We start from the raw sequence: 16,143 nt of genomic DNA on the forward strand, positions 1-16,143 counted from the left end.
GTATATGATGTTATACTTTACATCCTTTTATTTTGTGAATCCTTTGACTGATTTTTGTAGATATAATTGATTCTACTGCTTTTGTGTTTTAACTGCCATAAGTTGTTAATCTACTTTTATCATATTTTGCATTTACCTGTGAAAGTTTTTCCTTTCACAATTTTCTTACTCCTGAGTATGGCCTTTTCTTTCCACTCAAAGAGTTCCTTTAATGTTTATTGTGTAAGGCTGATTTAGTAGTGATGAACTCTTTTAACTTCTGTTTGTCTGAGAAACTCTTTATCTCTTCTCCTCTGCTGAATGATAACCTGCAGCTTAGAGTATTCTTGATTGCAGGGTTTTTTTTTGTTTTGTTTTGTTTTCAGTATTTTGAATATATTATGCCACCCCCTATTTTTCTGCTGAGAAATAGCCTTATGGGGTTGCCTTGGTATATATCTTTTTTTTCTCTTGTATTGCTGCTTTTAATATTTTTTAACACTACTTTTTGACATTTTATTTATTATGTGTATTGGTGTAGGCCTCATTGAGTTAACTTTGTTGGAGATTCTCTGGATCTGGATGTCCCAGATTAGGGACACTTTCAGCTGTCACTTTTTCTGCCCCCTTCTCTCTTCTTCTGGAATATCTATAATGAAAATGTTATAATACTTGTAACGTCACTAAGCTCCTTTAACCTAGTCTCACTTATTTTTTTTTCTTTTTGCCATTCACCTTGGTTACTTTTCATTACCCGGTCCTCTTCTGTCTCCTCTAATCTGGTATCGATTCCCTCCAGCATATTTTTTTTTATCTCAGTTATTGAGTTCTTCATCTCTGACTGGTTGTTTTTTATATATTCTATGTGTTTAAAAGTCTCACTGAAGTTTTCCACTCTTTTCTCAAGACCAGTGAGTATCTTTATGACCACTAATCTGAATTCTTAATCAAGCATATTGTTTGTCTCCCCTTTATTTAGCTTTTTTTCTTTTTGGCTGTGGTTTTATCCTATTATGTCATTTGAAACATATTCCTATATTTCTTCATTTTGTCTAACTCTCTGCGTTTGTTTCTATATATTCGAAAAATCAGCTGTATCTCTTGACCTTGAAAGTAGTGGCCTTGTAGTAAAGGCACTGAGGTGCCCTGCAGCACAATGCCCCTAGTTCATCAGAACGAGGTGCTTCTCCTATGTGGGCTGCATGCACCCTACTGTTATGGCTAAGCCACATTTGCCTTCAGTCCGGTCAGCTGCAATGGTCCACTTTGCCTGTTTTGGACACACCAGGCAACATTTGGTTTCTGTGCTGTTAAGTGGCTAGTCTGGGGCCCCCATGGACTTATAGTTGATTGGGATTGGCAAACAGAGCAGGTGCTTATGCCCAGCCTGTTCTTTGGGGCTACAGTCACAATGATTAGCAGGGCATTCTCTCTCCATTGCTAGCTATAAGGTTCAAATGCTGGGACTGTAGGCACACTAGTGTGCATGGTTATCTTCCCCTCTTCCTAGGCAAAAGTTACTTTGGAGTGGCATCAGTCCCTGCTAGGCTTGCTTGCAGGGTGCATCAGGGCAGAATCCTCTTTGGAATGACACATGCTAAGTGGAGCAAGTTGAATAGTGCAGATTCACTATTGAATATAGAAGCAGGGCATGTGGTACTACAAATTAGATGGGGAGAGTTTATTCTGGTTCCCTCAAGTGTTTTGCTCTGTAGGCTGGAGGGGTGAAGAGAAATGGCAACCACCAGCACTTTTGTTCTTAGTGAAGTTCCCTAAAGATCCCTTCCCCTCCAGTGCATGTTCTGAGATTACTAAATAAATCTCTTTCACATATACCCCAGGTGATTTTCAAACTGCTGCTTCTATGCTGTATCTTAGCTGGGTTATTTGCTATGTGGCTCCTTAATGATGAAGACTCAGTTTCTTATCCCACTTGGTGTTCCCAGAGCTCAGTCAGCTATAAAGTACCTGGAATTAAGCCCAACTGATTGTAAAAATTTGTAAAAGTAAGCCCCACTGGTTTTCAAAGCCAAATGATATGGATACTTATCTTCCCAGGACAGGTCCTTTGTGCCTGGGGTGCCTGGTGTGGGGTCTGATCCTCTCACTTCTCCGTCATTGTGGTGTCCTTCCTGTCTGTGGCTAGTCTTGCTGGGGGTTTGGCTCCTGACCTTGTCTCTGGCCTTCCTACCCTTATAGATGTGGCCTCTTCTTCATAATTAACTGTAGAAAATTTGTTCTGTAGTTTTCAAGTCGTTTTCAAATTTAGTTGCACTAATACAATTGCCACTTGAGCGTGTCTGTGAGACAAGGTAACTCAGGATCCTTCTACTTTGCCAGCTTCCCCAGGATTCCAAAACAAACAAAAAACCTTAAAAGAAAAATTTGGCAGAAATAAAATAAGCCCAAGTGGACATGAAAAATAGCCAAATAGAAAAAATGGATATTATAAATGAAGACACTGTAAAAGTTCCAATGACAGAATAAACTCCAGATTGGACTCAAAGAGAGCATCAGTAGATTATAAAATAAGCACAAGGTCTTGCCATTGGTCAATAGACCAATCTATTTATATCCAATTCTTCATATTAAAACTGAATAGCATTAGATATAAAGAAATATATTCCAATAAATTAAATATGCCATCTTCCTGTTTACCTCAGACTTATCTCCAATAAGCAATTATGCTGACTTAAAACTGAGTTCATGAAATAAAAATAAGGGGAATTGAATTGAAGAACAAAATCTGAAGTGAAATAAAAAGAGAATTTACTTTATGAAGATATGCAATCTCCATTTCTGTACTGAATTATTGGTATATTAAAGACAGTAAGCACATAGAAGATTTTTAAGCCAATGAAAATATATTCTGTATGATATTATAATGATGAATATATCTCATTATACTTTTTCCAAATCCATAGAATGTACAACACCAAGAGTGAAACTTAGGGTAGAAAAGGAGCTTTGAGTGATGAAGAAGTGTGAATGTAGGTTCATCCTAGTTAAAAAAAAAAAAAGTACCATTCTGATGAGTGATGATGAGGAGGAGTCTGTGTATATGTGGGAATAAGAGATATATTTGAAATCTCTGTACCTTCTTTTCCATTTTATTGTAAACTTAAAGGAGCTCTAAAACTTTGTTTTAAAAAGCAAGAAATGAAGACTGTAAACTACTCAGTGATGAAAAAGAATGAAATCTTGCCATTTTCAACAATGTGGATGAACTGAAGGGTATTATGCTAAGCAAAATAAGTCAGAGAAAGACAAATATCATATGATTTCACTGATATGTGGAATTTGAGAAACTTAACAGATGAGCAGATAAAAAGATAAAGATAAGATAAGATAAAGATAAGATAAAAACAGAGAGGGAGGTAAACCATAAGACACACCTAAATACAGAGAGCAAACTGAGGGTTTATGGGGGTGGGTTAAATGGGTGATTGGCATTAAGTAGGACACTCTTTGAATCACTAAGTTCTATTCCTGAAGCCAAGACTGCACTGTATGTTAATTAACTTGAGAATAAATAAACAAACAAATAAACAAGACTATTAAAAAAAGTCATTTAATATGGCTGGAAATGCTAGCTGTTTTCTTTAAAGCAATGAAATGTTTTCTATATTTTGAATGTGACTCAACCTAGAAAATGTTTAAATGTAGTGGTTGCTATCTCAAGTTCATTTATAAACAGGGAAATCACCAAATTGTGTTACATCTCTTAATATTAGAAAAAAATTAGACAGAAACCATGTGTGTGACCCACAATCACTAACAGTGACACAAAATAAAATCCATTGATTAACCAAGCAAACCATTTACCTAGGAATTTCTTCCACATTATATCCCAGGTTTGGTTTGTACCTGCAGTTGCCTTTTCCAAGACCTTTTCCTATTACTTGATAACTTCATCACAGGAGAAACCTGACGTGACTACATGGCATACAAAACCTTTTGACCTGGCACTTTTTTGACCTGGCTCTGTCTAACCTGTCTCCTGCCATTTCACACACTCCATTTCCTTCCCTAGAACACACTCCAGTCTCCAACAATTCTAAACAATTCTAAGGATGTTTCTCAACATGCCAACCTCTCTTCCCATTCCTCACCTTCACACATGTTCTTTCATCTCCTAGAATCCTTTCATCATTATCTCCACCTGACAATCCCCACTTGACCTTCAAATCCCACTCAAATGCTGACTTCCGTGGTGCATGGGCTGCTGTTTCTCCTTTGATCCCCCTGCATACTGAGAGCAGTCCACCCATTATGTAAATCACTGTACTGAATTACAGTAACTTCTTGATCTTTGTCTGTAGACAAAGGTTCTAAGACCCTAAGATCTTCAAAGGCAGGAGGCTTGTTTTTGTTTCTTTGTGTTCCCAAGACCCAACCAAGTGCTTTGCCCATGATGGCACACAAAAATATCTATTGCACCTTGGATGAAAAAAAGAAGTTCTTAGTGGAAAAAAGTCAATCTATTCTTTCACCTTGCTGCATCTCTTAATTTTTACACTTGAAGGTGCTCTGAAAACATTGCCAGTATTCTTTAATACTTGCATAACAATGCCTAGCAGCCAAGTCCACTGTCTGTGAAGTCCAGGAGCTTAGATTTCCTATTCTAATGCCAATCTTTATAAAATATGTAATCTGAAGTAAGGCATCAAACTGTTTAGTCAGCGGAATAGGTAGAATAATAATTGCCAACACATGAGCATTTACTATGTTTTAGGCATTGTTCATACAAACTCTGTGGAATATTATTTACCGTTATTTACAGGTAAGGAAACTAAACTGCAGAGAGGTTAGGTAAGTTGTTCAAATTCACAGAGCTCATAAGTGGTAGAGTCAGAATCCAAACTCAAGCAGCTGGGCTCCAGACCCCATCACATAACTAGGGCCTTTAACTGCCTCTGCTATAATATTGCCATATGTGAGGATTAAAGGGCATGATGGAGATGCATAGATTAGCACAGAGTAAAACTTCTGCAGACGGCAGTTATGCTTGCTGTCATAATAACAATTCACCTTTGCTTCTTAGCTCCAATACCAGGTCTTGATAGTTCTGCATTTTTATATAATGCCAAAAATGGCGAATTAGAAAATGCTTATTATAAAGTTGGCCTTAAAAGGCTTAATACTCACACATGCACCACATTAGAACTATGTTCAATTAATACAGTTCAATTAAATCTTAATTTAAAATTTAAAAAAGCATAAGTCAAAGTGTGGATTGGTTCTGTTAGACTTTTCTTCTTTTCTGTAAGGTAACAAGGTCAAAAAGTAGTTTCTCATAGTATTTACTAACAGTTTAAATTTTGAGTTTCGAAGTATTTCAACTGACTGGCAGTGTTGAAACCATAACTTCCTCTCTAAAATTATTATAAAGTTTTTCCAGAGTTGATTTCGATGATGGGTCAAAATTAGAAGGTTCATGTTATTCAAGGTTAGAGGTGAGATAATTATCTGGGATGGCGCACTGAAAAACAAGTGTGGCTGGAAGTTCCGCAGGAGAGGGAGCGCTTCTTAGCTACATTACCAAAGTCCCTGGAGAAATCAAGCATCCAATAGCCTCATCTAATATAATTGCAGCTCTGAAGTGTCTGCCCAGAAGAGTTTTATTCCCACACTCACAGGGTGTGCCCACTTGGAACCAAATATACGAAAGCAAATGGTAGAAATAGCACCAGGAATCCCTTTCACAAAAATTTTTATGGTAAGAAGGAAGATATGAGAGATAGATCTGTTACTACAATCTCAGATTTAAACTCCTGACTGCGATCAAATTATCAGTACTATTTCAGAGATTAAAAGCAAAACATTTCTGGGGCGCCTGGGTGGCTTAGTCAGTTAAGTGCCTGACTTCAGCTCAGATCATGATCTCACAGTTTGTGAGTTCGAGCCCCATGTCGAGCTCTGTGCTGACAGCTCAGAGCCTGGAGCCCGCTTCAGATTCTGTGTCTCCCACTCTCTCTGACTTGCCCCCACTCATGCTCTGTCTCTCTCTCTCTCTCAAAAAATAAATAAACATTTTTTAAAAATTAGAAAAATAAAACATTTCTAAATATTTTATGTAATAGAAGATACCCAGATAATTAGTTATTGTGTGATCAATGTATAAATGAATTCTCATAATTAATTGTAGATAAAAAGAGTAAACTACAAGAAGAGCTATATAAAGGTTTCTAGTTTTTTTAGACTAAAGTCATTAAAAATAAGATTGAACTTTTAAACAGTCCCAAGTGACTTATCAAAAACATAATAGCCAACATTTATTGAGCATTTACAAAAATTCTAGGTTGTTATATAGCTTCAATAAAAATTATGTAAGGCAAGTGAAGACAAGTAGTTTATAAAAGAGCAAAGCAGGAAATTTCTTTTGGAAAAGTCTGTGAGGCAAGAGCCACTTAGATTCTGATCAAGGCTATGTCACTTAAAAGTCTACATCCCAACTTAGGCTACAAAGCATATTTTTCTTTCCACTTTTTGCCATTTAAAATGAACGATTATCATATGATTTTAATGCAAAATTCATGTTCAATAAACAAATCGCAATATCATAGATGCTTGTTTTGTAACCCTAGTTCAATAATATTCAAACTAGTAAATGAGGTCTGAGCTCTCTTTTTATCACTCCCACTTCTTATCACCCCATTTTTGCCATTTTATTACACATAGCTCAAAGTACCTAGACAAGAAAAGCAAATATGCCAAAAATATTCAGTTGTTTGAAGTCATAAGTCTCATAAAGATTTAAGAGTATCTTTTTGAATTTCATAGGTTTACTATCAGGAAGAAATATTTATTTTCTAAACTGAGTTCTTCTATTTTATCTTAGCTGGTAGTGCCATCATTAGCCCACTTAAGCAAACTAGTATCACAAAAGAATCATCAACTCTTCTCTCTCCATTATACTGCACAACCAAGTGGTCATCACCTTGTCATTTTTTTTCATTCTCAAATAGGTTATTTTCTCATTCTCATTATTCCCACGGCCTCAGTTAATGTCTTTACCATATCTCAGTATTATAGCAGCAATAGCCCACAAGTGAATTCTCTTTTTCTGAGTAGATCTGCCTTACAAACAGCTACCGCAGTAATTCATCTAAAACACAAGTCTGACCCACTCAAATCCTTGACTAAACTAATGTGGATAGCTGCCCATTGTCGACAGGATAAATTACCTCTTGAGTATGCCACTAAGGCCTCTATGACCTTATTCCAGACTGAATCTCCATAATGAATGATGGAATCCACAAAACCCAGCAAAATTTATGACAAATGATAAACATCATTTAATAACAAGCAAATAATAATTATCAGTTAATAAACAGTGATGACTAAATAGACACATAAATTAATAACTCTGTTGGTCTCATTTCCACTAGCCCCTATTTAGCGATTTGCTCTCCAGCAAGATCAAAGGGCATCTAATTCCCCACCCAATCCAGGCTGTTGTTGTACCTGTGGTTTCTTCTCTGTCTGTCTACTTCCCAATCCTCCCTTAACATGCCACTGGAACACTGACTGCTCCTGGAAGCTTTCCTCAAATCTTCCTCCCTTCATAGGGGCTCCAAAAATACAGTGTGAGAAACCTTTAGAATTGAACTGCAAATAACAAGATGTTATATCTATAAATTGTGTTCATATTCTTTGCATTTGCCTCATACTGAGCACACAAAAGGTGCTAGTAGATGTTAGATAATAAATCTAATCCAATATGTTCCTAGTCTAATATACATATATGTATGTACATGTATATATATATATATATATATAACTTCTTCAGTTTTAAAAGGAGCTAAAATCCAAAAAACAAAATCTGTTTTTTTATAAGTTTGCAGCATTCTACAAGACATAATCAAATACATAAACTCTGATTTAACATCTTCAAAAACAGGCCTCTAGGCTTTGATTTATCACAATCAATGTAAATCAAAAGTTCACGCTCTCCATTTTGGTCAGTATTCTCTGAACACTCTATCTACAAAGTTAAAAATTAAAAGAGAAAATTCAATATATGAGTGAAATCATGTGGTATTTGTCTTTTTCTGACTGACTTCACTGAGCATTATACTCTCTAGCTCCATCCATGCTGTTGCAAATGGCAAGATTTTATTCTTCTTTATGGCTGAGTAATATTCCATACTCTATATATATGTACCACATCTTATTCATTCATCTCTTGATGGACACTTGAGCTGCTTCCATAATTGGGGTGTTATAAATAATGCTAAAATAAACATGGGGTTATGTATCCCTTTAAATTAGTGTTTTTGTTTTTATTGAATAAATATCAACTAGTGCGATTAATGCATTGTAGGGTAGTTTTTTTGTTGTTGTTAAGATCAATTTTGAATCCCCAGTGCTTAACAGATGACTGCAAGAAAGTAGTAACTCACTGTAAAAATGCTAAGGCTAGCATTTATTAAGTTTATTAAACTACACAGTTATATCTATGAGAACCCTAAGAAGAAATAGTTTGCTCTCAATATAATAAATAGTGTGCTTTTCTAAAGAAATTGGATTATTTTTATTTTACAAGAAATAAAATTTCTATGTTTCCTTCTTTCTTATTAGCTTTTAGAAAATTAAAAAAACACAATAATTTCTAATAACAAATGCATAGACTGTGAGGGCATTTATTTCATATTAAATACTCAATTCTTTCTATCTTCTTCTTGACTCCATTATTTCTACTTTCTTCATCTCCTCTACTAATTTCAAACCACTTTCTCTTCTTCCCTTACTTACATTTATATAAATCTCCTTAAGGCCATTTCAAAACAAACTGGATTAAATAATTAAGCAAATGGCAGATTTTCAACAAATATCTTTTTAATAATTAAAGAATGGAATACATTGTTGAATTTAAACTTAAATTTAATTTACATGTATACTTTTCTTTTTAAAAATCTCTTGCTTTACATTGACTTCTGTGTTCTTTAACTTTCTATTATCAATACAAGCTCAATACAAAAAGTTATAGATAATAACACAACAAACAGGAAGTGCTAGAACTACTCTGCTTAGGTATTCCCTTCTACATTTGTAACGTAGCACATGCAATGAAACTTTTTCCAGAAGATAATGCTAATTTAGCAATTCATTAAATAATATGAATTTAGATTTGTGCTTAAAAGTATAGCTTATAAAATAAGCATGATCTAACTGCTTTGTGGTTATGGTTTTAAAGTCATTTCTTTTGAATTTTACTTACAAATCTCCCTTAGTATTCATACTCTCATCATTTTAAGCCATGTGACAAAAAAACAACTGTGGGAAACTTTAGGAGTAGTGGGTGGAGCAGGGAAGCACTGTGTTTCTTCAGGATTCCCAGAAGTTTGCGTGGAGTCAGCTTGCACTTCTAATAGCTAAAGCATTAAAAACAATAACAAGTGCTTCTTTTGGAGTTCATAAAGTTTAAAGATGAAAAGTAGGCGGCAAAATTCTTCAGATGGATTTAACTAGAAATGACTTGTAGCCAAGCCCCACATTTTTATTGAATAATTTCCATGGGTCTTTCAAAGAACAAAATTTCTAGGCTATTTAATAACCAAAAATAAAAAAGGATTAATGTACTAAGCTATACAATTTATTTCATATTACCATATTAGTAAATGTCTTGTTCCCTGTATGTAATGCTTGTAAAAATTTAAAATTGAGGGGAAAATCTATAGCTTATATAGAGTCTAAAAAAATATGTTGTTGTATCAATTTATCATAATATCTGTCCTGTATTCATGAGGCAAAGCATACACATGATCCTGATTCAATACTAAGGTTGGGGTGTTCTTTCCTTAAACAACCAGCAGATACTTAGATATTTTTATATGTAAGTGATAAGAAGCAATCTTCAGGGGAAATTATATTCAACAAATATAAGACAGGCAGCCATGTGACCTTTTGAAGACCTAAACTCTAAACAGGAAGTTGTGCAAATTTTGATATCTTAAGAACCTTTTCAAAGGTCAGCAATGTCGCACTTTCAATAGAAGATACTTTAAATTTTTGCTGTAAAAACTACCAAATAATCTTGGAGTATCAAGGCAACTTAAATGATTGAGTGCACTTTAGCACACAGCTTTTTAAAGAAAATGATAAAATTAGAAACAAGGAAAAGATCAAATTGTCATAGGTTATAGACATTCTAGGAAAGGAATTTCAGATTTTCCCCTAAAAGCTCTTCTGCTTTTGCACCAAACATATTTCATCACTGTATTGCATCATTATCACTGAACACCACTTTGTTTGCAATCACTTAAATGTTGAAAACATGATGGCTGACTCAGGCATATTAGTCAAAAAGGATTTAAAAAATTACATTCAGACCTTTTCAGAATGTTTGAAAATGATCCTTTATTAAACATAAAGATTCTAATATTTTTATGAATTCAGCTTTTATTATTTGAATACAGTGTCATATCAGGTCAAAATTAAGATGTGGTTGAAAAGTCCCTAGACTGATTAGGGAAAAAAGAAATCATGTTTTCTTAGAACTCGGGGGATTCTCTTCATACAACTTATCCTGAAAAAGCTTGAAAATATGTAATTTTTAGCAGTGTTCTTACTCCCTCTTGTGACCAGTAAATGAAATGTAAACGCTGAATAGAATTTTCAATAGGGCTTTTAATAAAATTCCCCAAACCTAGCTAGATTATAAAAGTTCATTATAATTCATTTACTATCAAATACATTGTACATCTATAAAGAATTCATTGAGAACAAAATTGGTCATGATTAAGTGGCAATATCAAAAATTCACTTTTTTGTGTGTTTTTGCTTATTTCAAGGAGTGTATTTTTAAATGTCTAAACTTCTTGGTAAATAAAACCAAATTAGACTCTAAGATAAAAGGCAACAACGTTCTCTAGAAGGATTTAACTAGAAACGACTTGAGTCAAGGCCCACATTTTTATGGAATCGCTTCCACGGATATTTTTACTTTGATATAGCCAAAGAGAGGTGGTGGCAGGAGTAAAGGACTGTTGTCTTAAAAACATCCAAACTCAGATAAATGCTCCAGTATAGAGACCTGAAGCTTCAACATAACTATCTCCTTTTAGGTCCTCAGAGGTAGATAAGTCAGTTAAAGCTGCCCTAATTAAAATAAAAAGACGTTGAAGCCCACCTTAGCTGCCCTCTTCCCTGTACAACGGCAGGGCTCTTGCCTCACTGTTGAGTTTTTATCTCCCTCTTTTCCAAGAATCCAATGTTCTCCAGGGGCCGTGGATGAACCTGTATGTTTAAACGGCCCCTTAGTCAAATGTCCTGTATTCCACACTTATCACACCATCCCTCACACATGTCAAAATTTCATGTGGCACCTTATTCATTCCTTTCATGACTGATTTTTACTCTTCTATTACCTTACAAATGAATACACAACACACAAATGGAAGCTAAAATGTAAATGCCTGCCTATCACATCCTATATTTGCATTTAACACAGGATTCCTGATGATACGATCTTTTAACCCAAAATAATATGGCATTTTAGGCACATTCTAAAAGAAGTAAAAGTATTGAGCACCTACTTTAGCAGATACTGTGTTTGGCATTTCATACAATATCCCTGTGATTCTAGTTTAATTATCTTCAATTTGTTTTTATGAAAAAACTAAGACTTAGGAAGTAACTCACCCAGGGTGCCTGGGTGGCTTAGTTCCTTAAGCGTCTGACTACTCTGTTTTCAGCTCAGGCCATGATCTCATGGTTTCTCAAGTTCAAGCCCCATATCAGGCTCTGTGCTGGCAGCATGAAGTCTGCTTGGGATTCTCTCTCTCCCTCTCTCCCTGCTCCTCCCCTACTCACACTGTCTACATCTTTTTCAAAATAAATAAACGTATTTTAAAAATTTGAAAGAAGTAACTCACCCAAGGTTACGTGGTTAATAGCTGATCCAAGTTGCACACCAGGTTTGTCTAACTTGAAAGTCTGTGCTGCCTTCCCTTAGCAAATAATGATGTATTTTTGACCCCAAAGATTTTTTAAGTGATTTTTTAGACCTCAAATAAAGGTTATTGTCTTCTCTATCTGTTTAGTGATCTTCTGATGAGTTATGAATCATGCTCAGTGCATCAAATATGGAAAAAGTTTTCAAAACTAAACATACGAATATGAGATCACTAAACTAATTTTCACTCAAGTCCCAGGATTTTCATTATTGTTATTTATAGTCCTCTATTGGGTATTTCATTGCATTATGAAATGCTGTGGAGTCCTAGTTGAATTTTATTATACATCATTAAAAACATTTGAACATTCAGTTAACATTATCCACCAGTGATTTATTGAAATCTTTTATGATCGAAACCCATTACATATTATACTATGTTATGTCATATTAAAACCTATGATAATATTGAACATGACAGTCATGGACTCTGCTGTTACAGTTTAGAGGGGAATACTTATAAGAACACTTTCAAAGCAATGGAATAATTGCTGTGATGGAGGTGGAAGAGCAAAAAAGAATGAAACAAAGAAGAGGAGCCGAAAGTCCTCGACAAAATTAGAGAATCCCTTCCCAGAGAAAATGATTCCAGACTTAGCAAATAAAAGAAGGGAGGAAACAATGCTTCAGACAGAGGGAAAAGCACTGAAAACAAGGCAAATATTTAAGGTATGTAAATAACAGAACTTTGTGAGGTGTTTAGTATGAAGCAACAGAGGCAGCTGGAGGACAGATTGTGGATAATCTTTGAATTCAGGAACTGGGACTTTATCCTGAGGGCAACACCGATAAACTGATAAGCAAAGGAGAGATACAATCTGCTAGGCATTGAGACATACTCACTCTGAAGAACTGCTTGGAAAAAGGCGAGAGTGGAGGGAGACCTCGTGGAGACAGTTTAAACAATCAAAAAGAGAGTAAGGGGTTGCTTGGTCTAAGGTCAGAGCTACAGCAATACTGAGAAGGACTAATTGTAAAATATATGTCACAGAATTTTTGATACATTTCACATATACAGGGAGAAGAAAAGGAGGATTGCCAGTTGAATGAATATCCCATCTGTGAGCTACAAAATGATATATAAGGTTTAGCTGAAGGAAGAAAATATGAGAACATTTGCTATTTCACTAGAAAGGAAGGTTAAATTCTTAAATTCTAAGACAATTTGTAGTCTGAGAAAAGTGAAGCGTATTTTGAACAAGTATTGTGGAGAATGGGAACATGAAATGACTAGCAAAATAAGGCATGCTTGTCTGGCATCACTGAGAATCCCAGTGCAACTGACAAGACAGTGCTGGTAATATCCTGACCTCTGATATGATTTTCACCACCAGTGCTCAACTGTTCACCTGCTGAGGCCTGGAGGGGGCCATGGGGTTGGTTCAGGATTAATACTGTGCGAGGGAATGAAACCAAACATTGGTGGGGCAAGGAAGGTGGGGAATGTGGATTGGAGACAGCTAAGGAGTGACTGTTTCAAAAACAGGTATAGTAGAATAACTGAATGGAAGCTAAAACTATGGTTCTCAACCATGGTGACATATTGGTGCCACCTGGTGAGCTTAAGAATCTTCTGATTTCTGAATCACACCTCTAGAGATTATAGAAATTCTAATTTAATTAATCCAAAATGTGGCCTTGGTTGGGCATCAGGATCTCAAAAGTTTCTCCAGGTTGCTCTAATATGCAGCCAGAGTTGAGAACCATAGAGCTGTAAGGATTTAAGATTGAGAATGGTTTATCATTGTTGTTGTTGTTGTTTTTACTTTAACATGTGAAAGGGGAAGAAGTAATGAATGATAACAAGGTCCAGGATATGGCTCAGGGAAGGCCCGTCTGAAGTGCTGTGGAAGTAAAGGTGTAGAAATCAAGGACCTGAGCAGAGAGCTAGATGCGTTATCCACATGGACACTATTACCTCAGAAAATGGCAGATCTTGGAGCAGCAAGGGTTGTGAGTCAAATGCTTAATTTAAATTATTTTTAGAATTACAAGACAAGTATAAGCCAGGTGTTGATGATTCACATTACAAGTTATATAACTCTTGAAATGAACCTAAATATTACCATGTATATTTATAAAATATTTACATAATTTACATTTTTATGCATAAAATATAGAATAACTTCTATTGAATGCTGAAAATGAACTGAGGGTTGAAGGGAAAGAGGGAGAGGGAAAAGAGGTGGTGGTGATGGAGGAGGGCACTTGTGGGGAAGAGCACTGGGTGTTGTATGGAAATCAATTTGACAATAAAATATTTTTTAAAAAATATATAGAATAACTTCATCCATAACACTAAACCTTTGGTATTCATGAAATAAATTCGGGTAATTTCATTGACCTTTCCGGAAGGGGAAAATATACGGTATTTACATCAGTGTATTATATCAGTGACCTATAAGACATAGTATATAGGGGGGCCTGGGTGGCTCAGTAGGTTAGTGTCCAATTTTGGCTCAAGTCATGATCTCACAGCTCATGAGTTCGAGCCCTGTATCCATCCAGCTCTCCCCTTTCCATGCAGAACCCACTTTGGATCCTCTGTCTCCCTCTTTTTGTACCCTCCGCTTGTGCTCACCCATGCTCACTCTTTCTCTCAAAAAAAAGTTGAAGGGGGGCACCTGGGTGGCTCAGTTCATTGAGCAACCATTCAGCTCAGGTCATGATCTCATGATTCATGGGTTCAAGCCTCTCATGGGGCTCTGTGCTGACAGGTCAGAGCTTGGAGCCTGCTTCAGATTCTGTCTCCTTCTCTCTCTGCCCCTCCCCAACTCCTTCTGTCTCTTTCTTTTTCTCCCTCTCTCTCTCTCTCTCTCTCTCTCTCTCTCTCTCTGTCTCGCTCTCTCTGTCTCTCTCTCTCTCTAAAAAAAGGCAGGAAGCACCTGGGTGGCCCAGTCAGTTAAGCATCCAACTTTGACTCAGGTCATGGCCTTGCAGTTTGTGAGTTCCAGCCCATGTTGGGCTCTGTGCTAACGGCTCAGAGCCTGGAACCTGCTTCAGATTCTGTGTCTTCCTCTCTGCCCCTCCCCAGCTTGTGCTTGGTCTCTGTCCTCTAAAATAAATAAACATTAAAAAAAAATTTTTATAGAAACAAGCAGTTTTCAGCATTAGCAAATGTCTATGAGTGTGAATTTTAAAATGAATCATTATGTCTACCCTTGTTTTCAGTGCTTATATTCATCTAATAAGAAACTATGCCTCTTCCCTGATGTTTACTTATCTCAAATCACTTTTAAGGTTACCAGCAGGAGGGCAGATAATTCTAACAATTTTACCTGGTTCTAAAATATCTCCTGGTTCCCACTATTTGGTCCAAAGGAGAAAAATCAAGTATGAAACACTAGATATTATTTGACAGTGTTACAACAGCAACTTCTTATAGACTATGCAGTTCTTTTTTTTTTTTAAGACTGCTATATTTTTATTTTTAAATTTTTTTAATATTTATTTATTTTTGAGAGACAGAGACAGGGCACAAGTAGGGTAGGGCCAGAGAAAGAAGGAGACACAGAACCTGAAGCAGGCTCCAGGCTCCATGCTGTCAGCCCAGAGCCTGACATGGGGCTCGAACTCACAAACTGTGAGATCATGGCCTGAGCCAAAGTGGTATGCTTAACTGACTGAGCCACTCAGGTGCCCCTAGACTATGCAGTTCTTTATAGGACCATCTGATTCAGCAAGACTATCATAATGAGTTCCTTTAGACATTTCAATTAACTCCTTTGGTTGTAGTTCAAGACTGATTCATCTTATACTAATATATGTATTGGTTGAAATAATTTTGGAATTTTAGTTTTAAATATTAAGCAATGTACCTTTTGAAATTATAGTAAATATCTGATACCTGCTTTGTTTTCTAAACTACATATATTTGCTTTCTGACATAATGAGCATTTTCCCCTCTCTTCAGAATTTTTTGGCAGTTTTGTCAATTCTAATATACTTATATTCACTGATAGCCTGAGGACTTGACTAACCAGATTTCTGATAATTGGAGAATCTAATTTCCCAACTATGTTTTCACTGTATAAATATAGCTGTTAACTAAATCAATACAAGTCATCCCCTGTAGTGGTCTGATGTAACTTTTGTTCTTATATTCACTATTAATTGCAATATCATTTAAAGAAGCTAGAAAAAGACTGATTATAACTAGAGTAAACATATTTTTAAAAATATAAAGTAAAATGGCACCTGGATGT

This window comes from Suricata suricatta, chromosome 3, assembly GCF_006229205.1.
Source record: "Suricata suricatta isolate VVHF042 chromosome 3, meerkat_22Aug2017_6uvM2_HiC, whole genome shotgun sequence".
In the NCBI taxonomy this organism is placed as follows: Eukaryota; Metazoa; Chordata; class Mammalia; order Carnivora; family Herpestidae; genus Suricata; species Suricata suricatta.